We start from the raw sequence: 25,409 nt of genomic DNA on the forward strand, positions 1-25,409 counted from the left end.
AACTCATTGTGTAGAAGGAGTTCCAGGTTGTTTTTTTCAGTTTTGTTGTAACTCTCAGGGGGAAATTCACACCAAGTGGGGCTCATAGGCGGAAGCAAATAAATGTTAGTTGAATCGAATGATGCCCCTGCTTTTTGGTTTCTTTAAGAGATTGGCTACAAGCTCAGACTATATTACTAAAGGTGTTTATTTTTTTTTTTTTAACTTTAAAAAGTACTTGGATCATGGACTTTAATCTCATTCTTTCATTTATGCCTTGGGCTAGGAGATCCTCAGGGGCTTTGCAGATTAAGGAAAAGCCACTTAATTAGTGGAGAGAGCCCTCTCCCTTTGTTCAGATTCTTTGTTGCCTGCTAATGAGAAAGGCAACTCAATCACATCTCTTCTGACACTAAAACTTCTTTGTTCAGCTAGCTGCTGAACAAAACTGGTCTTTCCATCTGAGTTCTCTGTCAGCCTTGCTCATACTTCAAGGCTGACCTGCGAATCAATCATAAAATCAGGTTGGTAGATTGCCACCAGCATTTTAAAATGCAACACAGCAAAGGAAAAAGTGTCAGAGTGTATCCCATAATGACTTTCTATAAAGTCTTTGTTTCATTTATATCTGTATGTATATGTGCCAGGTCAAAGGTACAGTGTGTTTATTATTGGGGGTCACAGTGGAAAAAAAAAAGTTACAAAACCCCTGTTATTTATCTAATCCCCTCCCCTCTCTTCTTAGTTCTGTCTTCTTAATTTGTCTTTTCTAACTCATACATTTTCAAAATTTTCATTTCATTGACTCTTTTTTTGTCAGTGTAGACAGCTCCTTAGTTCCTCAGTATCTCTGTCATGATAGCCAACACTTAGTATAGAGATCACTGGAGTAATCTCGTGATGTTGTTTGAAATAATGAGTTACTGGCATTCTTAAAAGCAGTTATGATTTTGTAAGTCCAACTGTGAATTTAGTTTTTAATCCCACCCTCCTTTTCCTCCTTTAATCCCTATTATGACCAGTGGTAATCACCACCAACCATGCAGTTACCCAGTGGAATTTCTGAGTCATTTTCTAAGTTCCCCGGCCTCTTTAATCAAAATGAGTGATCAATCCAGATGATTCTATCACCTAACATCCTTTAAAACAATCCTATTCTTTACCTTGTCAGGACTACTATTTGGCCCTGTGATTTTATACCTAAGCTATTACAGTAAACATTGCAATAGTCTATTTGACTCCCTTCTGGTATGTCATTGCTCTTGCCGTTGGAATCTTTTCCAACACACAAACCTGAATATTTCACTCTTTGCATAAACATTTCCCATAGCCGCATTCCCTTTGCCTTGAGATTAAAATCCAGACACATTTCAGTGAGAATAAGAGGCCCTCCAATATGTGACTTCAGGAAATTCTCCAAACATATCCAGCCCTACCCACTTCTACACCTAACGTTTGAACTCAGGTCGGTATTCTCAGCTATTAAGCACGTTAAAATCTTTTGTGTGACTGGACCATCGGGCTCGTCCATGCTTTCCTTGCCTACAATGCCTTCACCTTCTGTTATGCCTGGAAAATGCCTACACATCCATCAACATATTGGTTCAGGTTTTTTGCCTTACGTAAGAATTCCGAGTCACCTGAGTCAGCTTCTCTGCCATTACTTACTAACTATTTGCGAAACTGAAATCCCTCAATGTCTATATGTTCGTCTTCCTATCCCTGATTAGACTCAGAGCTTCTCTTGCATACGTATTGCCAGTTTCCCTTTGTAACCAGAGATAGAAGCTGTCACAGTGCGGAACACTAGAAGGATGCTCAGGGAATATGGGCTGAGTGAACTCTTGTGCCAGAATCATTGAAGATATTTGCCAGTCCTCTTTTACTGGTACGGCCTTCCTTATCCTCTCACTCCCACTATACCACTGACACAGATTCTTGCTAGACTCATAAGTATGGCACAAAATAAGATTCACCATAGCCATTCTCCATCACTTTCCCTATATCTGTGAGGTTTTTTTTTTTTTAATTAATTTATTTATTTTGAGAGAGTCAGAGGCAATGCAAGTAGGGGAGGAGCAGAGAGAGAGAGAGAGAGAGAGAGAGAGAGAGAATCCTAAGCAGGCTCTGCACCAACAGCATGGAGCCTGATGTGGGGCTCACATCTGTAGACTGTGAGATCATGACCTGAGCTGAAATCAAGAGTTGGATGCTTAACCAACTGAGCCACCCAAGCACCCCATCTATGACTTTTATAATCTTTGAAAAGGTCATATAAGCAAAGCAATATGTCTCCATTATTCACGTTATTCCATTGATACTCTGGACTTGGGTTAAGATCATCTTACATGGATTCACCAGTTTATGCTTTTACAGTGTGTATCCTAAAGTAATGTTCCAATGTGGGCACAAATACTTATTTCAACACTAGAATTTAAAATCAAATCTTGAGTCTGCTAGAACTGATACATGAATTCAGCAAAGTTGCAGGACACAAAATCAATGTACAGAAATCAGTTGCATTCTTATACACTAACAATGAAGCAACAGAAAGACAAATAAAGAAACTGATCCCATTCACAATTGCACCAAGAAGCATAAAATACCTAGGAATAAATCTAACCAAAGATGTAAAGGATCTGTATGCTGAAAACTATAGAAAGCTTATGAAGGTAATTGAAGAAGATTTAAAGAAATGGAAAGACATTCCCTGCTCATGGATTGGAAAAATAAATATTGTCAAAATGTCAATACTACCCAAAGCTATCTACACATTCAATGCAATCCCAATCAAAATTGCACCAGCATTCTTCTCAAAACTAGAACAAGCAATCCTAAAATTCATATGGAACCACAAAAGGCCCCGAATAGCCAAAGGAATTTTGAAGAAGACGACCAAAGCAGGAGGCATCACAATCCCAGACTTTAGCCTCTATTACAAAGCTGTAATCATCAAGACAGCATGGTATTGGCACAAAAACAGACACATAGACCAATGGAATAGAATAGAAACCCCAGAACTAGACCCACAAACGTATGGCCAACTCATCTTTGACAAAGCAGGAAAGAACATCCAATGGAAAAAAGACAGCCTCTTTAACAAATGGTGCTGGGAGAACTGGACAGCAACATGCAGAAGGTTGAAACTAGACCACTTTCTCACACCATTCACAAAAACAAACTCAAAATGGATAAAGGACCTGAATGTGAGACAGGAAACCATCAAAACCTTAGAGGAGAAAGCAGGAAAAGACCTCTCTGACCTCAGCCGTAGCAATCTCTTACTCGACACATCCCCAAAGGCAAGGGAATTAAAAGAAAAAGTGAATTACTGGGACCTTATGAAGATAAAAAGCTTCTGCACAGCAAAGGAAACAACCAACAAAACTAAAAGGCAACCAACAGAATGGGAAAAGATATTTGCAAATGACATATCGGACAAAGGGCTAGTATCCAAATCTATAAAGAGCTCACCAAACTCCACACCCGAAAAACAAATAACCCAGTGAAGAAATGGGCAGAAAACATGAATAGACACTTCTCTAAAGAAGACATTCGGATGGCCAACAGGCACATGAAAAGATGTTCAGCGTCGCTCCTTATCAGGGAAATACAAATCAAAACCACACTCAGGTATCACCTCACGCCAGTCAGAGTGGCCAAAATGAACAAATCAGGAGACTATAGATGCTGGAGAGGATGTGGAGAAACGGGAACCCTCTTGCACTGTTGGTGGGAATGCAAATTGGTGCAGCCGCTCTGGAAAGCAGTGTGGAGGTTCCTCAGAAAATTAAAAATAGACCTACCCTATGACCCAGCAATAGCACTGCTAGGAATTTACCCAAGGGATACAGAGTACTGATGCATAGGGGCACTTGTACCCCAATGTTCATAGCAGCACTCTCAACAATAGCCAAATTACGGAAAGAGCCTAAATGTCCATCAACTGATGAATGGATAAAGAAATTGTGGTTTATATACACAATGGAATACTACGTGGCAATGAGAAAAAATGAAATATGGCCTTTTGTAGTAACGTGGATGGAAATGGAGAGTGTGATGCTAAGTGAAATAAGCCATACAGAGAAAGACAGATACCATATGGTTTCACTCTTATGTGGATCCTGAGAAACTTAACAGGAACCCATGGAGGAGGGGAAGAAAAAAAAAAAAAAAGAGGTTAGAGTGGGAGAGAGCCAAAGCATAAGAGACTGTTAAAAACTGAGAACAAACTGAGGGTTGATGGGGGGTGGGAGGGAGGAGAGGGTGGGTGATGGGTATTGGGGAGGGCACCTTTTGGGATGAGCACTGGGTGTTGTATGGAAACCAATTTGACAATAAATTTCATATATTAAAAAAAAAAAAAATCAAATCTTGGGTTTCAGCTTACCCTTGACCTTACCCTTCATCCTGAACAGTGTTATACAACACATTTTCCCTGATTGTTTTATTATAGTCAATTTTTTTTTCATTGAATGTCGACAACTGACCGTTTAACCACCGCATCAGATTTAAACATCTAATTCTGAGGGGCTGATTGCTTTAAGTATAATATTTTCTTCATAAGACTTCAGGGAAAGTGAGGAAGAATTTCAAGGGAGAACACTGATTGGTTTAATTTAGTAAAGAAGACATTCCTGTTAGTTCAGGAAGCTAATCAGCATTTCTCGTGCATGAATTGATTACCTTGTTACATTTCACTGGCCATGATAGGATATGTTTAATAAGGGAAAATATTGCATTGATTCTATATTTATAAATATATATAACATTGTCCCAATGACTATGAAATGTCTTATGCACACTTTCCCCCTTTTTTGTCATTGCAGAGCTCACACAATTGATCACACGATTGATCATTTCCCATGCTTCATCCAAATCAACCGTTAAGGGGAAACAAAACATTTCATGGCCTTTTTGTTTTGGAATGAATAGCAATGGATGTCACAATTTGTTTTTCCAAGTAGATTTAAGAGTGATGGATAGACTAACTATATACCATTTATTTGTAAGAAAAGATACAAATGGTGAAGTGTATTAACTGGTGTGCAACAATTCTCTGGTACCAAAAGTTTATGTATACAAAGAATAGGGAAAAGATACAGAGAAATGTTTTGTGTTGTAAAAACAAAATTTTAAACAATACCATTATATAAGCACATTAATTAGAAAATATATCAATATGCTACTTCTCAATTAATAAATTTATAGTAATGTTAGGAAATGAAATACCGTTCAACTGGTTCTGCTAAATCTTTAATATGTTCTGCTGTTTTCTTGTAACTCATAGGCTAACTGAAGTTTTTATGGTCCTTATTTTTTCCAGATTTTATAAAATATAAAAATATAAAATATAAAAAATATAAAAAGAGATACAAAAAGTAATATAAAACACCTCAAACCTTACCACTGAAAAACTACAAAGTAACTCTTCAAATATTTTTTATATTCTAGACTTCTAAAGTTTACATACTTTTACAGAACTGGTGGGATTACAAAACTCATACCTTTTTCCTCTTAGTAGTATAACAATACATTCCTATGTAACAAACTTGCCATCATCACGTGAGGGCCTAATAGATAGTTAGTGATAAATTAACATGTGCAGAATTGGACTATGGATTTTCCCCCATTCCACCTCAAACATGCTTCTCCACAATGTCTTGTTTCCCTTTTCTAACTTTACTGCTTTTTTTTTTTTTAAGTTTATTTATGTATTTTGAGAGAGAGAAAGAGAGTGCCCGCAATCATAGGAGGGGCTGAGAGAGACAGAATCCCAAGCAGGCTCCACACTGTCAGCATAGATCCAGATGGGAGGCCCGATCTCCTGACCTGTGAGACTGTGACCCGAGTCGAAATCAAGAGTTGGACACTTAACTGACTGAGCCACCCAGGGGCCCCCAAACTTTACTTCTTTCCCAGGAGAACCAGGCAAAGCCCAGGTGTTATTTTTCTTCTTTCTTCATTTCCCACATGCAATTCACCAGTACATTTTATTAAATCAGCCTTCATAACACATCCCGGATGTGCTCTCCTCCAGCACGGCCGAGTCCATCGGGTCTCACCTGAGCCGGTACCTGGCCCTTACATCAGCTCTCCCTGAGCCCACTCTTGGCCCCTGTCACATCTCTCCTTCGCTTGCAATCGTGCAGGGGCTTTCGGTATACCCAGATAAAATCCAGACTCTTCCACAGCTGCCAGGACCCCATGTGACCATCACCAGGCGTGCTTTCCCTCATCTTTCACCACCTTCTTCCTCTTTCCCGCTTTGTCTACTGGCTTCTTTCTGCCTCGTAGAAAATCCCTTCCCCTCACACTCCCGCTACCTCTTCCTTTTTGTTCAGGATTCAGCAGACAGGCCATTGCCCTCCGTGGCTTCCTGCCCAACGAGTAGGAAAGAAGGCCTCCAACAGACCTGCACATTTTGTTTCCTGTGTATGTACATTATTTCTTAAATACTCCTGTGTTTGTTTATCATACATCCACTCATTAGAATGTAAGCTCTGTGGAAGCAGAGAGAAAACTCGGTCTTACTCCCAACTCTATCCCCAGAACCAAGAATAGTGCTTACTGTGTGGAGGAGACTAAATATTTACCAAGTGAACAAATAAATCCATGAAGATTTACTACTAGAATTTGTATGAAATAGAATTTCTCAGTCAAAAAATTTTTTCTTAACCTTTTGCTTCTCAGTCTTTAGTCCCCGCCCATTATGTGGCAAGGCTAAATTTACCACACCGCCTTCCCATCCAACACTGCATGCATAATATTGTTTTGCCAGCTCAGTGCACAGCATTTAACCAATGGTTTTCATTTTCACATTAGTGTCTGCTAATGGGGCCCAAAGAAGTTCGGAAATCTTTCTCATTTGAAGCCCACTCACTTCTGACCCAATCCAGGCTTCTGATCCAATCTGAAGACTTCTAGAAGGAAAGGATAAAGCAAATGGGAACACATTTATTGAGAGTCTGTTAGGGACCATATACTTGCTGTTTTTCATTGAAGTATTTACATTTAAGTCATTTGACCCTCATAGTAACCCTAGAAAATAGACATTATCCCTTTTTTTGAAATTTTCATATGAAGAGATGTTCTCTGAGCGACTATGGTTCATGGAAACTAACAGGTTGTATAGTTTAAATCTGTACCCAAGTCTGGCTGATGCCAAAGTCTGAAGTGTTAATGCGACATCATAAACATAAAGGTTTATATCCATCACCACACAAGCTTTCTGAGCCATAACCGTTAAGTTTTAGTGTGGATTCTGGATATTAGTGCTTTATTCAGAACATTTTTTAAAGAAACAGGTGTCATTCCTTTAGGAGATTTCCACAGACTCACATATCTGTTTTACTACATAAAGGGAAATTTCACAGGTAGAGACCTGGAAGTGACTGGAATCCATCATTTATATAAGCAAAGAAATGGTAAGCTGCTGTTGGAGAGTTCAGCAAACCTTTTATTTACGCATTAATAAAATGATGTCATCAGAATTGGTACCGATGAGATTTCTATCATATTCTAGACATGCTTACAGGCGCAGAGATTTGCCTTCCTTCCTATGAAGGTTAAGATGTCCTTTACTCCAAGGTTGGCGTGGAGTGACATATAAGAAACCAGGAAGGGATCCATCCAGGTGCAAACTCTTTCTCTCAGATGATATAATCAAAATTATGAATATTTATTTGTTTCTAAGAATAAGCAGATCATCACAGAGGTGGCTTAGTTCAAATCAGGAAGATGAGGTCAGCGTGGCGTGTGCATGCAATTGTTCAAGTTCCCCAGATAGCTAACTTCTAAGGAGCCCTCAGAATGTCACTAACATAACGAATGTTTGGGTAAATAAAATGAGAACAGTTAAGAATGGCTTAAGCTAAAAATAAAAATTAAAAAAAAGGAAGAGGCCGAATTACTTTTAGACTAGTTCTTCAGATATATGAATGACCTTTTCATTTTTGTTCTTTTTTAATCCCAAACATTTCACAGTATAATTCAATAATCATGAAGAATTCCAGATGGGTTCGCAGAATTTGAAGTTTTTATACTATAGAAGTGATCTATCTCAAGGCAGGGAGGAGGCAACACTTTAATGAAAGGGAGGTGGGCATTGTGGACTAGAGTGTCTTTATTTATGGTAACTCTGTGCAGATTGCTCAGTACACATTTGACAAGGGGCTATTTGTAGGAAGCTAATTTAAAGTAGAAACAAATAGTTGTGAAAAATGAGGAAATCCTGCTGGAAAAAAAAAAAAGTGTGACAGGATCACATCAAATAGGAGTGTTAGAGTAATTTACTATTCTAGGCAATCCAGCAGCTGGTTTATCTAAAGCGTTCCTCTTTTTCATGAGCACTGGAACAAGGACAGGAAATCGTTCAAAAAGCATGCTGCCTTTTCCTCTAACAGATTTCTGTAAAACTTTAATAGCAAAAAAATGAGTTTTAGAAGCTCAGTTCTTAGCCATTTGGGGGACTCTTTAATGAGACAATGCATGTATTTCTAATTTTAGTTACTCAGAAATTACACTAGAATGGAGATTTTTCAAATAGCATAAAGATAAGAGGAAAGAACTCTCTGCTTATGTCATTCATAGAAAGTGTCCTGTATTGAACTCAACACTTAGAATCAGTTTTACAGAATAATGAGTATTTTAGCTAACCATTGAGAAAACGATCCAGAGACCTAACATTTTATAGAACTGCACTTAATTGTTCCAAATAAAGAAATATTAGGACTGGTATAATGAGGAGTTGGAATCCCAAAGACACAAGGACTGAAGGAAACATATAAATCATACAATGTAAAAATGTATTTTGAAAAATATTTTAATGCAACTAATAACCTATAGGTAGGATTATATTTTTAAAAATGATTCCAAAAGATGTGAGTGGAATCTCTTTATGAATTCCCTGCCCTTCTCTCCCACAACAACAACAACAAAAGAATAAAAAATATTTCCTTACTAGGGGCTGGGGGAGGGGGATACTAGGAAAGGGTTGGTTAAAAGGTACAAACTTTCAGTTATAAGATGAATATATGAAATATATATATTTCATATATGGAATACATATATTCATATATGAATATATGAATATATATAATATATATGATATATATATATATATATAGATATATATATACATATCTTAGGATATACGGTTCTATTGGAGTAGTTAGCCACCGCAACTATATTTTTAAGTAACAAAATGCATTTTTCACTGGAGTTGTTGTCTTCTCGACTCTAGATTTTATTTGGGTTGTGGGCGACAAAAATCAAATTCTGTGTATTAGTTTCGTAATGCCAGTGTAAAAAAATTCCCACCAACTTGTTTATTCTCTCACAGTTGTGAAGGACATAAGTCCAAAATCAAGATGGTGGTAAGGTTTCATCCCCCATGGGAGGCTCTGGGGGAGAATTCTTGACTCTTCCAGTTTCTGGTGGCTGCAGGCATTCCTTGGCTTGTGGCCACATCACTCTTATCTCTGTCTGGATCTTCACATCACCTCTTCTTCCAAATGGGTCAGATCTCGTGTGGCCTTCCTCTTAACACATGTAACACATTCAGGACTCACCTAGATAATCCAGGATAATCTCCCCATCTCAAGATCCTTGACTTAATCACATCTGCAGGGACTCTTTTTCCAAATAAGGTCACATTTGCAGGGTCCAGGGATTAGGGCCTGACATCTCTGTAATAAAGGGAGGCATGATTTATCTACTACAGGCTGAGACATGGAGTTTCCGATTCTCAAGTAGCTTTAAATCTAATGTAGTCTGTGGAATATATTAAAATGTAGTTGTTAACTAGAACTTTCAGTTAAATAAAACTAATCAAAGCTATCATAGCTGTAATAGGGAGAAAAAAAAACTAGCGTTGTACCCAGAGTATTTTTTACCCCCCGTACTTCATCTGTTCTCAATCACTGAGGTCATGCCATAAGGCTCTATTGTTCTGTGCCAATTAAACATGATAGAAATCAAGTTTTAAATGTTCGAGTCACATTTATTTCATCTATTAGAAATTTATTTCCCAAAGTTCCTCGACCCATTTTGCCTTACTGGTCCTTGGTGATGTATATTAAAAGCAGATTAGAATACCTGCCGTTAGGCCTTTTTTAAATTCCACAGTTAGGTGGTTAACTCTCCCTTTTTCTTGTTCTGTTTTCCAGTGACAATCTCCTCACATTCAGGCAATTTGTGATCACGGTAAAGGAATTAAGAAGACAACATAACAGCTCTGATCTGGTCTTGTTTTTATAGCACATCCTACTGAGAAAATGATATATGTTAAAACACCACCTTCGCCAAACACTGTTTTCATTCCAAGCATCTTTGATTTTGATTCAGCATTGTGTCTGCCAGAGCAGACCGAGCTATAGATAATAACGAGAATCCGGAGGTTAGGTCATCGTATCTGTTATTATGTTAATTAGCTTAAGTGAATTACCCATGTCCAGCAAGGCATTACTCACTTTGGAATGCATTTCACTAGCAATTTATCATAGTAATAAGAGCTCCAAGAGACATATGAGTTCCCTAAGTGGCAACAATTATACCTGCTAATGGAAAGGGAAGCTGTTTATTAAAACACACTCTATCTTTTGCATCAGAGTTGTTCATCTTTACTTGGATGCCTGGTTTCAGTCCCTTTTAATTCGAGTTCTTCTGTGGATGTTTATTACCTTGAAGGATTCGTTGGTCCCAGATTATTTATTTTTAATTCTAAATTGCTGTCAAATACAATGGGACATGAATTCCTTGTGGGACATGAACATTTCTCCTAGGAGTGTGGATTTGCAGGGTGCTTTGAGGAGTCTAGTTTGCTCCCACTTGACCCAAATTTCACAGAGAAATGTTGGTGATTCAGTTAGGACGTTTCAGGCTCTTCAGAGCAAGCCGGGCTCCTCGCTTACGGAACGGTAAGGGTCTGGTGTCAGAGAGGCAGGCGGTCAGAGAAGGAAGGTCCCCAAAAAGCACAACTGCACTTGGTAACAAATACGATCCCTTTCACTAAACACAAATACGAATTGTGTCCGATGCGAGTGCATTCACAATGATAGATTAAAAAGTCTCTGCAGAAATGTACCAAATTTGTGCAAGGTGAAATTACCTAGATCGAGATCTTTATTCCAGGGTGACTGGAAGAGCTTATTCTAAGGAAAGCATCATTGTATTAGGATGATTATGTGCTATAGTTACACATTTCATAGATATCTCAGGAACTTAAAATTAATTCTTTGCTGGGGTGCCTGGGTGGCTCAGTCGGTTAAGCATCCGACTTCGGCTCAGGTCGTGATCTCGCGGTCCGTGAGTTTCAGTCCTGTGCTGGGCTCTGTGCTGACAGCTCAGAGCCTGGAGCCTGCTTCGGATTCTGTGTCTCCCTCTCTCTGCCTCTCCCCCACTCATGCTCTGTCTCTCTCTGTCTCAGAAATAAATAAACACTAAAAAAAATTTTTTAAGAACTACTGTTAGGGGCTTCCAGCCTACCTATGACCTCATTAAAACTGATTGCTCTCTAATTTAAATAAAGAACTTGGTGACATCCTCTTGGTGCTATAGTTAAAATTTTCATTCTCATTGCAACGCAGATATGCAGAAAAAAATACATTTTATTTATTTTAATCCTAAACTACTGATTAAAACATTTTCAGGATTTATTTTGGGGCCATAATTTAAGCAGTGTCTTAGATACTGCCCATTGTCTAGGGGACGTGATCTTTAAGTTGTCTGCTGATGAGGATTACTTCTGTGAGCGAAGGTGAATGTAGGGCTTCCGTTATATCACGGAGCGTGTGATGCCCATCTCTGGGCACGGGGTGGTCTGCTTTGGGCTCCAGGATGCTGACCCCCCCATCCCCACTTGTCCTGTGGCATCTATGAAACCTGGATAAGTAGTAACATAGAGGCTGGTCTGTTTTGGCACAGGGTCTGTTTTTCCCTGGCTCACTCCCCATCTCCCTGGCACCCGCTGGTGGGTTCTCCCTAGGCCCTCATGGGGTCTTCACTTTATCCCCTTCGGCTCCAGCTGGGCTGGCACTTAGCTCTGATTGGCCTGCCCTGGCTCTTCTTCAGGCAGCCCCTCAGCCACCTCTGAGCCTGTCTCCGTCTCTAGGAACCGAGCCAGGCCGTGAAATGGAATTTGCCTGGTCTCCCCAACCCAGCCATGCTGGACAGCCAATTCCCATTCATGGGACTTTACCCCAGGCTGGTGTGGGCAGCCTCTTTCCAGGTAAGGAAGTGAGTCAAAAGCCCTACTTTGCTTTGCTTTAGCTCTCTTCTTTAACCTGCCCTCCCAACCCATGGACAACACAGAGAGAGGAGCAGAATGGGAGAGTAAATACCCCTCACTCTTAGCCTCCTGCCTTCTGTCTTCTTGGCTCGGCCTCCTTTCTTACTCCACTCTTCCCTAGGAACCACAAAAGGCAGATTTTCTGGGATCACATACTTCTTCTGGATACAAGCCTAATCATTAATCCCTGAGGAGGAATAGGGTGTTCTCTCTACTCCCCGGGGTACCTGGGATCCAAGTACCCCTCTGCTTAGCTCTTGATGAACTAAATGAGAGCAGCTGGAATTCAGCAATTCAGACCAATACATCTGGTCTCCACGTATCAGGCCTGGCTCCCATTGCCTCTTGCTAAAAAGAATTGGGTTCTTTGCCTTTTGCACCCTTGACAGAAAGGAGAAAGCGAGGAAGACGTTGGTTTAATATTTACAGTCATTATCTCCAATCTTTATATATGTGATGTGTATATACATACATATGTAAATGTAACAGTCTTGTCACCTGTCAGCTATATGATTGTAAGAAATTTGCTTTACTCTGTAAGCTTCGGTTTGCACTAAGATGTAGCTATAAAAGCCCATAACTCTGTAGGGCTTTTTTTTTTAATGTTTATTTATTTTTGAGAGACAGAAAGAGAGAGAGAGAGAGAGAGAGCAGAAGAGGGGCAGACAGAGAGGGAGACACAGAATCCAAAGCAGGCTCCAGGCTCTGAGCTGTCAGCACAGAGCCCGATGTGGGGCTGAAACTCACAAACAGTGAAATCATGACCTGAGCCGAAGTCAGACACCTAACCAACTGAGCCACCCACGTGCCCCTGTAAGGTTTTTTTTTTTTTTTTTAAAGTGGTAAACAGGGTTTAGTAGGTGAAATGACAGGTAAGGTCTTTAAGAACCTTAAATTCAGATCTAATGATCTTTGACTCTATACTCAGAGACACTTCAAACAGGCACAGTTAACTCATTGTGTAATAACTCAGATGGCTGCTGTGGAAATCTATCAAAAGGGCCCTTGTACTTATTTTAAACTAAGAAAATGTAACTATGATAGTAATGCAGATTACTAGGCAGTACATGTATGTATTGGCAGTAGGTTAGTGATTTCAATCAGTTTGTCAAAGCTGTGCCTTTGGAAAGTGATTGTATCCATTGTTGTTTAAGAAATCCACTTTCCAAAGCACCTGCATGGCTCAGTCAGTTAAGTGTCTGATTCTTGATTTCTGCTTAGTTCATGATCTCATGGTTCATGGGTTCGAGCCCCACATCGGGTTCTCCATGGACAGCTCAGAGCCTGCTTGGGATTCTCTCTCTCCCTCCTTCCCTCTCTCTCTCTCCCTCTTTCTCTGCCCCTCCCCTGCTTACACTGTCTCTCTGTCAAAATAAATAATAAAAATAAACATTAAAAGAAAAGAAATGGACTTTCCTTCATACTACGAGTCCTGATTTTAATGAGAAATAAAGAATAATTGAGAGGAGGCAGAACAAGACATCATCTTGACCTGTCTTTTCCCATCTTTGCGATCAGAGAGAATCCCAAATCCCAAAGCCAAAGCAGAGGAACGTTGGTTGATGTGGGTACTGAAGAGGGTTTCCCGATACTGACAGTCAGAAATAGATGGCAGGGCTGGATGAGTCCGGTGCCCCTCCCCACCCCCCGCGGTGGTGGAATCGTTCATGTGAACATTAAGAGAGGAAGGACGGAGAGGTGGCTCACTTGAGCCCTAAGAGGTTTGTATTTTAAGATGACTTCTGTAGGTTTACGATTTCCCCCACTGTGTGTTATTTCAGTAGTTTAACTGAATTCTGAAGATCCGTCTAAAATTGGCTACCTTCCTAGGAAATCAAAGAGGACATGTATGTTTTACGTTTAAAAAAAAAAACAAGAACAAAAGAAAGAGAGGTCAGGGGGACGCTTCTCGAATGGACTCGTCAGAAACCCCCACTGTCCCCGGGAGAGGGGAGAAGGGCTGACACAGGCATGGAAAATCTCCTCCTTTCACTTCCTTTGGGTCTCTACCAATGTCAAACGGCTCAGCGATTTGTGAAGGGCCAGCTTGTCAGGCATACGTGAATCTCTAGTAACACTTGCAGGTCAGTTGTATTTTCTTGAGGCCAAACATTGATAGGCTCATTCTTTCCCATAATTGATAGTTGAGGGCGCTTTTTAAATACAAATGGTGAACCAGATAAAGGATGTTCCCTTCAGTCATATAGTTTGCTCAAAAATGTGAGGTAGGTTAATATGAAATACATTCTGGAGGGAAGTAAGTGACTCGGCTGGAGGTCACCTTAGCGATAAGTGACTCGGCTGGAGATCACTGTAACGAACAGGGCATATTCAGATTATGGCAACCTTTAGCTTTGAGATGGAGTGAAGATGTTTTCAATGCTTCTCATCTTAAATAAAGAAAATAACAAGATAAACTCAAAATAACAAGAAATAAACCCAAACTCCATCTTCTCTGACAGTAGGAGGTATGACTACCAATAATACTCGGAAAATGGCAAGAGGGGCAGGGGCTGGATAAAATTCAGGGATATACACGAAAGTCTGCAGTGAATGGAGACCCTGGGGCCAAACCTCTTGTCTGCCCAGTTCTAGTTGACAAGCAGCTGCCTGAACAGGGCAGGACCTTTCTCTGGATATACTGATTCTACCCAGAGAAATCACCTAAAGATCGTAACAATTAAAGGGCCACCAGTTAAAAATCTCTGTACCATGAAGTGGACAAGCCGTCCCCTATGTACCAGACCTTCCGATGAGCTTGGTAGGGTTTTGCATGTTAATAAGGACAGACAGCCATGGAGCACAAGCTATTTGAGGAAAGCTTCGAACAGAAGTGTTCCAGAAACATAGTGTAGAGAAAATTGCAGGGAAAAATTTTAACAAGGAAACAATGCAAAAACATTTCTCAAAACTAAAGGACAAGAGTCTCCAGTTTTTCCTTTTCTTTCTTTCTTTCTTTCTTTCTTTCTTTCTTTCTTTCTTTCTTTTTAATTTTGAGAGAGAAAAAAAAAAACACGTTAGTGGGGGACGATGGGAGAGAATCCCAAGCAGACTTCATACTGTTAGCATGGAGCCCAATGTGGGGCTCGAACTCATAAACCATGAGATCATGACCTGAGCCAAAGTTGGACACTTAACAGATTGAGCCACCCAGGCACTCAGAGAGTCTCCAGTTTGAAGAGGCATGCCCTTGCCCTGCACCAGAACGAATTAAGATCAACACTGAGGCACATGACGGTGAAATTTCAGAGCATCTGGGAACCCTGCTCTTTGGTACAGAGAAACCTCAGAGACATGTCCTCCATTACATCCCTAGGAACCACCATGGACACATGCCCGTTTGGGGGTGGCTGGGTGAAGACCAGGTCACCATCAGTTGTCCCTTCCCATGGTAACATTCCCTGTGGCCCCTTCTGCTTCAGACTTCTTTTATTCTCCATGATTTCCGTCTACCACAATCCCTTACTCTCTCCTGCTCTGTCAGGGCAATCTCAGGCCATCAGAGAGGTCTCAAAAATGCTCAACTCCAAATGGAAGTGGCCAAAGCTCCAGTTATCTTTCTCTTGAAAGTAATCAGTGCACTAATACATAAATTCATAAATACATGTAGATATGTGGGCATTGGGCAATAGCACCTTTCTTCTCACTAGAATTCAACCTCTCCATACTGAGCAATGCATTGCAACAGGGCTGACTTCTTGAACTTCTTTTCCCAAGCCCTGGCTCAGCCAGTATGTCCCACCAGCCACCATTTAATTATAAAAGTATTATGTGCCAGGCATGCAAAGTAACTTACATATAATGTCAGATTATTGTTACAAGCACCCTATATGGAGGTTACAGCGTTTTGCATTTTAACTGGGATTTGACCTAAGGCTGTATGATTAGCCATTTCGTGACCAAATCTCCTGCAAGTTGCCACCTGGGACTTAGACTTGTGCATGCAGGAGTACAGGTACAGGGGCTGGGGGTAATGTTCCTTTACCCATAATGATTCTGAGCCCTTGGGGATTCCCACAGTGACTGCTGAAGATCCTGGACCATCTTGATGAAGTGGAGAAGAGATCCCAATGAATAAGCTTTTCATAAATTCAGTCCTGTCTTCCAGACTCTTAGGTGGATCAGAGATACTGCTAATTTTCTGTCTGAAATGTAGAAGCTTATCATTTCTAGACAGTATATCAGTAAATTATTGTTAGAAATGTGATGTTGACGAAGGTCATGTTGAATGAGATTTCCTAATTCAGTATAAAGTTGTATCAGGAGAATATATGTGTTTTTCAGCCAGCATGCATCATACTTAATCATCATCAGCAATGGGCAAATTCATCCATTTTTATTTGTCTACACTGCTCTTGTAAACCAGTTTATTTAAATGAAGCCTTCTCTTTCCATTAGGTACTTAATACATCAAATCTTTCTTCTCAAGAATTGTTTGATTTTTATGCATTGTTTTGATGTCCTGCTGTGCCCCTGGTCACTAAGTAGTGACAATGAATGCCATTCCTTTAATGGATGTGATCTGGGATGTTTGTGACATACCCATATCCATTGTTTCATATTTCCTTTACAGTAACTATTTTTATTTAAGAGAAATGAAATCATGTTGTTAAGGACTACACAAAACATGCGAAATACAGAGAGAGTAACAAGCTGGCATACTTTATACTGAGCCCTTCCTTGTCTGTGATTCTTCATATCCCCTTTGAGTTTACCTTTCACTTCCAATACTCTTTCTTCTCCAGAACATTCTTACTTTCTGCTTCACTTAACAGGTGGTGCTTACCCCTCCCATTCCTGCCAGGTTTCCGGGGGTTCTCTGGCATTCTGAGGGCTTTGACGCAATCCTCACTACCCCATGGGCATATAGAGCACAGACTCCCCCTCCCCATACTTTTTCTTCTTCTCTGTATCTCTTTTCATTACCAGATTCGTCTTGTCCGGCATCCCTTCTCTGACCACCCTTCACTGCCAGTTTCTCCCAACATTGGACTTCACTGTCCCTTTTCCCTTCCAATCTCTGCTTTCCCCCTTCCAGCGTTGTGCTGATCAGCTAGTCAGGCAGTTTTGCTAAGTGCCTTCTGTGAGATGAAACTCAAAAAGATGAGGCTTCTGGGTAATATTATATTGAAATATCATCAAGAAAACATTCTCTATAGAAAATTACTCTGATTAATTTAACAGCGATACATCCCAGGGCCAAAACTTGGCCGTGGCTTTCTGGCATGTCCCGGAAATTCTCTTCTCTAAGCCATATTCTTCCCCCAAGTGATTGCTAAAGTCCTTTAATGATTTTACTACGTAGGGAAGAGTTATTGGGTAAGAACAAAATTATATTAAATGCACATAACCTGTATTGAAAACAGTAGCTTGTCAAAGCCCGTAATCTCATAGAGCAATGCAGTAGAGGTCCCCATAAACCATGCTTTTTATCTGCTTTAATTCTCCTGTGGGTAAGAGCTCTTCTGGCCGAGGATCTCCTTTTCCTGGCCCGCAGTCCCCCGTTAAATCTCCTCCTTCTGTAATTGTCCTGTTCTCTTCTAAACAATGTCTCTGAGTTTTGCTCAAAGCATATCTCTGAGCTGAAATCCCCATTTTATAGATATATTAATCTTGTCCTTCTTTTAACTTTCTCCTTTCTGAACACAGTTTTCATATAATCCTTCACCAGAGCATTAACATTCTTCACCTCGTCTTCCACTCCAGGTCACCACCACCCCCTAGAATGACTCCTACCTAGTTAGAGGTTCGGTGAGTGGTGGAGGCTGGGTCTCGTCTCCTGTCTCCTGATCTAACATTCGTTGCAAAATGCCAGGACTTCCCTGCTGTCATCATATCTGAGAGCAGTCCACACCAGCCCACCCTGACAGTCCATCAAGAGCTAGTCTTGGGGGACACCTGGGTGGCTCAGTCAGTTAAGCATCCAACTTCGGCTCAGGTCATGATCCCATGGTTTGTGAGTTCGAGCCCCACGTCAGGCTATATGCTGACAGCTCAGAACCTGGAGCCTGTTTCTGATTCTGTGTATGTCTCCCTCTGCCCCTCCCCTACTCACGCTCTGTCTCCCTCTGTCTCTCAAAAATGAATAAACGTTAAAAATTATAAAAAAAAAAAGAGTCTTGCATTCCTACACAACTAGTTTTGGGTATGGGGGAGAGATTATTTGATCTTCCTATTCCTTGCCTCATTTTAGCTGATGCTCAGCAGAGCAGTTGAAGTGTTTCTGTAGAACAAGCCAGAGCACACTACTTCTCTGCTCATCAGCTTGCTGTGGCTCCCCATGTCACTCAGAGTCAAAGCCACAGTCTTTACAGAGTCTGAAAGGCCCAGCGTGGCTGGATGTCAGTTTCCCATCTACTTCCCCTCCTGCTTCGGCCTCTCATGACTTTCTAGCTCATGGGCCCCGCTGGTCCTCGTACATGCAACACATACTTCCCCCTTGGGACCATGCTCCAGCTTTCGGCCCGGAACACTCTTACCCAGATATGCACGGAGACAACCCCTTCACTCCCTTCCAGTCGTTGATGAAATGTCACTTCCTCTACCAGCCCTGCCCAGACTGTCCTGTGGAATAGAACAGGCTATCCCCCCTCCCCCACCCCAAAGCCGCAATGGACACTTCCTGTCACTCTCAGCTCACTCTACTTATGCCTTTTTTTTTTTTTTTGCCATGTTTCTATCACTTTCTGGCACTCTAAATAATTTACTTTTTTTTAAATGTTTTAAACTTTTTTTGACGTTTATTTATTTTTGAGAGAGAGAGAGTGCGAGCTGAGGAGAAAGAGAGGGAAACACAGAATCTGAAGCAGGCTCCAGGCTCTGAGCTGTCAGCACAGAGCCCGACACAGGGCTCGAACTCACAAACTGTGAGATCATGACCTGAGCAAAAGTCGGACGCCTAACCAATTGAGCCACCCAAGCACCCTGATAATTAACTTTTTTTATTTGATTTCTCATTTATTTTCTTATTCCCTCTGCCATAATTTATGTCCAGTAAGTGTAGTGATTTTCATCTTGTGATTATGATTATGACAGTTGCCATCAGCAGCAACAGCATCCCCTCGACCAATGCCTGGCACATAATGTGTATTCAAAAATATTTGTTGAATGGAAGGACCCATCTCACCAATTGACAACTTGGCCCTAATGTTATCCTTGGACTACAGGACACTATTTCAGAGTTTACAATGCTAATTTTATACTGTCAGAAACTATGCCTTGATTCTGATGTCAAATAAAGGTCAGTATAGTGAAACTCTTTACTTTCTTAATGTTTATTTATTTATTTTTGAGATAGAGAGAGAGAGAGAGAGAGAGGGGGAGAGAACATTAAGTGGAGGAGGAGCAAAGAGAGAGAGACATACACACACACAGAATCTGAAACAGGCTCCAAGCTCTGAGCTGTCAGCACAGAGCCCGATACAGGACTCAAACTCACGGACCATGACATCATGACTTGAGCTGAAGTCAGATGCTCAACCAAACTGAGCCACGCAGGAGCCCCAAAACTCTTTAATGCCCTCATTATGTACAAAGATAAGAATTAAAGGATTTAAATTAAGTCGAGCTAAGTTTTTGGGTTTTTTTTTTCCAACTGGGGTATTTTTAAATCTCTCCTTTTATGAAAACAGATTAAAACATACAGATTCCCTATGTTTATTAGCATTCATTCTTTTAAAAAGGTAGAGGGGTGCCTGGGTGGCTCATTTGGTTAAGCTTCTGGCTCTTGATTTCAGCTCAGGTCACAATCTCACAGTAGGATTGACCTTCGTATCGGGCTCTGCGCTGACAACATGGAGACTGCATGGGATTCTTTCTCTCTCTCTCTCTGTCCCTCCCCTGCTCATGCTCCAACTGTCTCTCTCTCAAAGAAAGAAAAGAAAGAAAGAGAGAGAGAGAGAGAGAGAGAGAGAGAGAGAGAGAAAGAAAGAAAGAAAGCTAAACAAACTTAAAAAATTTGTTTAAAAAAGGTGGAATACTTTGAATAAAGAACAGAAAGCAGGAACGGTTCTTACGCCTCTGGTTCACCAAAGTCATCATCAGTCTGTTGTGAATGAAGAGAGAGAAATTACAAGTCTTAATAATGCCCAGGAGCAACTGAAATAATTCATATTATTGTAATCCTAATCTTTTATAAGAATGTCAGAGGAGGAAACCAGAGTATTTTTGACTTACTGGGTTTCTGAATTTGTTGGATCTCACCACATCTCATTTTCTAGAGAAAGTAGAACACCTTTGAGAGTAATGATCAGCTTTGCATCACACCCAGGACACAGAGTTAATTCTGACTTCTGATTTAGGTCACTGTAGACATAGGTGTGCGTTACAAGTCCTGGATGCTTTGTGGTGTCTTGTAAAGGGATTTGTGTTTCCTCTTAGGGTGAGCCAGTCGTTTGGGTTCTAAGCTAAAATCATCCTTTCTAGAGACTGGAAAAACTATAGGCTGTCAGAGCCAGAAAGGTGGCTGGTCTGACTCAGACAGCTGTGCTCAGTGACACCCATGTACAGTCACTAGTCACCAGCCGCATGATAACATCCTGAATCGGGAGAGGGTGTGCAGTCCCACAGGCTGTGTACAATTTACAGTTTTTAAACACACACACACACACACACACACACACACACACATTTTAATGATTTTTGTTGTGACAAAAAACCCACATAATATTAAATTTACCACCTTAACTATTTTCATGTGATGGTTCAGTTTTTAAAAATGTTTATTTATTTATTTTGAGAGAAAGAGAGTGTGTGAGCAGGGGAAGGGCAGAGACTGAGAGAGAGAGAGAGAGAGAGAGAGAGAGAGAGAGAATCCCAAGCAGGCTCCATGCTGTCTGTGCAGAGCCCCACACGGGGCTTGATTCCCAAACCATGAGATCATGATCTGAGCTGTAACTGAGAGTCAGAATTTTAGCTGACCAAGCCCCCATGGAGCCCCCAGTTGAGTTTTATTCAGTACAGTCACATTGTTTTTCCACCCACCTCTAGAACTTTTCATCCTGCAAAACTGTAGCTCCATACCCCTTGAACAGTGACTCCCCATCCCCTCCTCCTCCTAGCCCCTGGCAACCACCATTCCACTCTCTGCATCTCTGAATTTGGCTTGTCTAAGTACCTCATAAAAATGGAAACATACAGGTTTTGTCCTTTTTGTGATGGGATTATGCTACTCAGCTTAATGTCCTTTCCGTTCATCCATGTATATAGCCTGTTTCAGAAGTTCCTTCCTTTTTTAGAGCTGAGTAGTATTCCATTGTATGGATATACCACGTTTTTCTTTATCCATTCATTCTGGGAGACTAGACTTCTCCCCTCATCCTACGCCCCTCCTCCCAGGGTCTGTAGTTAGTGGCAATTATAAGTGAAATTGTGATGTTTAGAAGAGGTACTTGAGATTATTTTGGGAAGTGTTATCAGAAAGAACATTGGAATGACCCTTATTTTAAAGCAAGGTTGAGAGAAGTAACTGGTGAGAGGTTTGGTCCACGATGAGGGAATAATGAAAGTACACAGTGTCTGCACAGTTACTGTGGGCCACACGTGCTTCGATGCAGCAAAGAGACCAACAGGGCACCTGGGCGGCTCAGGCAGTTAAGCGTCCAACTCTTGATTTTGGCTCAGGCCATGATCTCACAGTTCGTGAGTTCGAGCCCCAAGTCAGGCTCTGCACTGGCAGTGCGGAGCCTCCTTGGGATTCTCTCTCTCCCTTTCTGCCCCTCCTGTGAATATTCCCTCTCTAAATAAATAAATAAACTTAATAAAAAAAAAAAAAAGACCAACACCTCCTCTTTGTGACCCTCTGAACAACACGCCTTGTGCTCGCAAACACGCACCAGCAAAGAGTAAAGAGTAAACACATAGAAATTTTAGCTTTAAAGATAAGTTACTTATTTCTCGATATAAAAACATTTCCGGGGGAAAAATTATCACAAACAGTTCAGAATTTTCAAGACCATTTGAGATCTTTAAATTGAAACTGACATATTAGAAACTTCATTGGTTTGTGATTCCTCCTCTAAATTATTTTTTAATGTTTATTTTTGAATCAAAGAGAGCATTCAGGTGGGGGAGGGGCAGAGAGAGAGAAGGTCAGAGGATCCAAAGCGGGCTCTGCACTGACAGCAAGGAGCCTGATGTAGGGCTCCAATTCGTGAACTGCGAAATCATGACCTGAGCCAAAGACGGACACTTAAGCCACCGAGGTGCCCCCTTTTAATTTAATCTTATTTTTAAAAATTTTTTAACGTTTTTTTTATTTTTGAGAGAGAGAGAGAGAGAGAATGAGAGGCAGAGGGGCAGAGAGAGGAGACACAGAATCGAAACAGGCTCCAGGCTCTGAGCTGTCAGCACAGAGCCCAACGTGGGGCTCGAACTCACAAACCATAAGATCATGACCTGAGCTGAAGTCAGAGGCTTAATTGACTGAGCCACCCAGGCGCCCCAATTTTAATTTAAAATGAGAAACCGTTCCCTGTTCATCTACATCTTGAAAAACATAGTGGAAAACAAGCTGTTTAGAGAATATTCATAATGAATGCAGTTCTCACATCTGAGATAAGGATGGGCCAGACCTGCAGGCCAGCTCCGTTGGGATTGATGCACGATCTTCCTATGCAAGGGGGTCACGTTCCGGGTGTTGTCACCACCACATGCACCACCCTCTCCCCTGCCTCACAGTTAAAGAGTGACAGGTTACACAAATTCTTAAAACTGTTAACAACGTGCACTTGGGTTTTGGAATAATGATTGCTTCTGAGTACAAACTGTTTACTAACTTTGGCATTGGTACCTATTCTGTTATAAAATTCTGCATAAAATTCACCACGTTTGAATGTTACATTCTAAATTTTTTTTGCCCAAAGCGTGCTTCCTGTCGGATTTATATATTGGTTGCCATTTCCAACGTGCCCCAGCCATGCATCATCCTGAAGGAGGCAGGTCTCATTTACAGCATCCTCACTTTCCTGTCAATGGCACTCACCTAAAGTGCCCATCACGGGTATTCTGACCCCTCAGGAGAATCATTACAGTTCTAGCAAAACCCTGTTCATGAAGGAAATGACAGACTTATTAATGTGAAGACATTAATATGTGAGAAGGCTTATTATGTCATTCTTCCCAAGGGTATGTGCATTTTTGTAACGATCAATGCTTTCGGCCTGAGGAATAGAACGCTTATGGTTGGATTTTGGGTATCTGCAAGGGACCAAAGAAATGAGATTTTTCTTTTAAGATGTAAACTCTGGAATACCCCTGAAATCAGATCACAAAGATGGTTGTCCTTATGGAAGACCAGCTAATTCTTTTGACAAGTTACAGTATCTTACGGTCGCATCTATGGGTGCAATTATAGTAAATACATTTCTGACTCTGTGTCTTGTGGCTTTGCAGTTCCTGGTACAAGAAATGTTTGTGCACATTTTTGTATGTTTTCAATTAAATTTCATATTTTTATATTTACCAGAAACATTCCCTGAGTTTCACTGATATATATATATATCTCAATATATATCAATATCAATGTATATATCAATATATATCAATATCAATATATATAAATATATATCAATATCAATATATATCAATATCAATATATATCAATATATACATCAATATATATCAATATATATCAATATCAATATATATCAATATATGTCAATATCTATATATATATCAATATATATCAATATCAATATATATATCAATATATATCAATATCAATATATATATATCAATATATCTATCTATCTATCTCTATCTATCTATCTATATGTGTATATATATATATATATATATCAGTGAAACTCAGGGAATGTTTCTATATATATAGTGCATCTACCTCAGTGATACCACTTTGTTCCAAAAAATAAAGTCAATTATGCACCTTACTGGTATTATTTAACTCTGAATAACTAGACTTTTTCCAAAAGTCAAATCTATCAATAAAGGTCAGAATCTACTAGCATGGTCAACTTTCAGATGATGATGCTGCGGAATCAGAAGGACATTCAGCAGAAGCAGTCTTTCGTATTTTAATTCAATGATACTGTTTTTGTCATTAGTATATGACTTCTTATGTGACTATCTTGAAAATGACCTGAATTACCAGAATGGATAGAGAGGGGTGTGTAGGGTTTTATAAAATGAATCTCATTATCCTGGGTTAAGCTCTTTACTAAATACCATCTTTTCAGCAGTTCCAAAGCCCAGATAAATTTCAAAACCACCTCAAGAGCATTTTACACGAAGAGACCACCAGGCCTCAGCCTGGAGACCTGACCCAGAATTTCCTGGTCTCCTACCCAGAATGCATGGTTGAAATTGGTTCCCTAAGTGATTCCCGTGCTTCCAGATCAACACCAGTGGGGGCTACTGAGAACCATTGATGTACCGCGACCCCCATTCAGGAAACTTGAAGAGACTTGGATGTTTTCATCGCCGTTTTCTTGAGTAATGAGATCCTATTGACTTTGCATTTTAAATATCTCACTGTCTCGTTATTATATTTATGAGCATGAATGTCTCACCACTTGTCTCCAATAAGAGACTTGAATTCTATTCTGGCATAATTTGAGCATTTATGAAATAGCTGTAGAATGAATGATAAAGTGGCTGAATGAAGGCATCAAGACAGGCCTTATTAAATGCTTTTCTGGCCCCAGGTTTTATTTTATCCCACACTTCCCTAAATTACCAATCTTCCAAGCCTAACAAAGAAAGTGTTGAAATTAGTTTGACATGTACTATCTTATTAAACCCATAGTGGTCCTTAGGGATTCCCCAGTCTCTTTTCATGATGTCCTTTACTATGCTAATCTGTTATAGAATCATTTCTGGAATATCAAACAGATTAGTCTCAATATTTGGAAATGACACTGCTTTTGGGGAATTGGAACAGCATGTATAATTTTCCAGAGCCATTGGAACTCTTGATGTTCCGTATATGGTTTTAAAGGTCACCAGTCACAGCTAAATATTCTTACCTGTGGATTCTTCAGTGCCTATAAAGGTATTTCACCGGAGGCAAGAATAGTAGATTTTTCCCTTGGAGCAGCCTGTGTAATCCCTGCTTTCGTGTAGCTGACTTTGAATTTCGTCTTAGCAATTTTCACATACACTTAGGAGCTCATTTTTCTTGACA

The 25,409-nt window shown here is 40.4% G+C and overlaps 1 protein-coding gene and 1 long non-coding RNA gene across 5 annotated transcripts in view; one reads left to right on the forward strand and one right to left on the reverse strand.

Moving 5' to 3' along the window:
* The window catches only part of CHRM3 (cholinergic receptor muscarinic 3), a 516,421-nt gene that overhangs the window by 156,254 nt on the left and 334,758 nt on the right, over positions 1-25,409 (forward strand). The gene's annotated exons all lie outside the window — the stretch shown is intronic.
* The window catches only part of LOC128312566 (uncharacterized), a 32,571-nt gene continuing 16,299 nt past the window's right edge, over positions 9,138-25,409 (reverse strand). The window contains exons 4-5 of the long non-coding RNA XR_008292019.1: positions 25,252-25,402; positions 9,138-9,668 (exon numbers count right to left, since the gene is read on the reverse strand). This is a non-coding gene — a long non-coding RNA (uncharacterized LOC128312566). The remainder of the gene's footprint in view (positions 9,669-25,251; positions 25,403-25,409) is intronic.

The sequence above is a fragment of the Acinonyx jubatus genome, chromosome D2 (assembly GCF_027475565.1).
Source record: "Acinonyx jubatus isolate Ajub_Pintada_27869175 chromosome D2, VMU_Ajub_asm_v1.0, whole genome shotgun sequence".
Lineage (NCBI taxonomy): Eukaryota > Metazoa > Chordata > Mammalia > Carnivora > Felidae > Acinonyx > Acinonyx jubatus.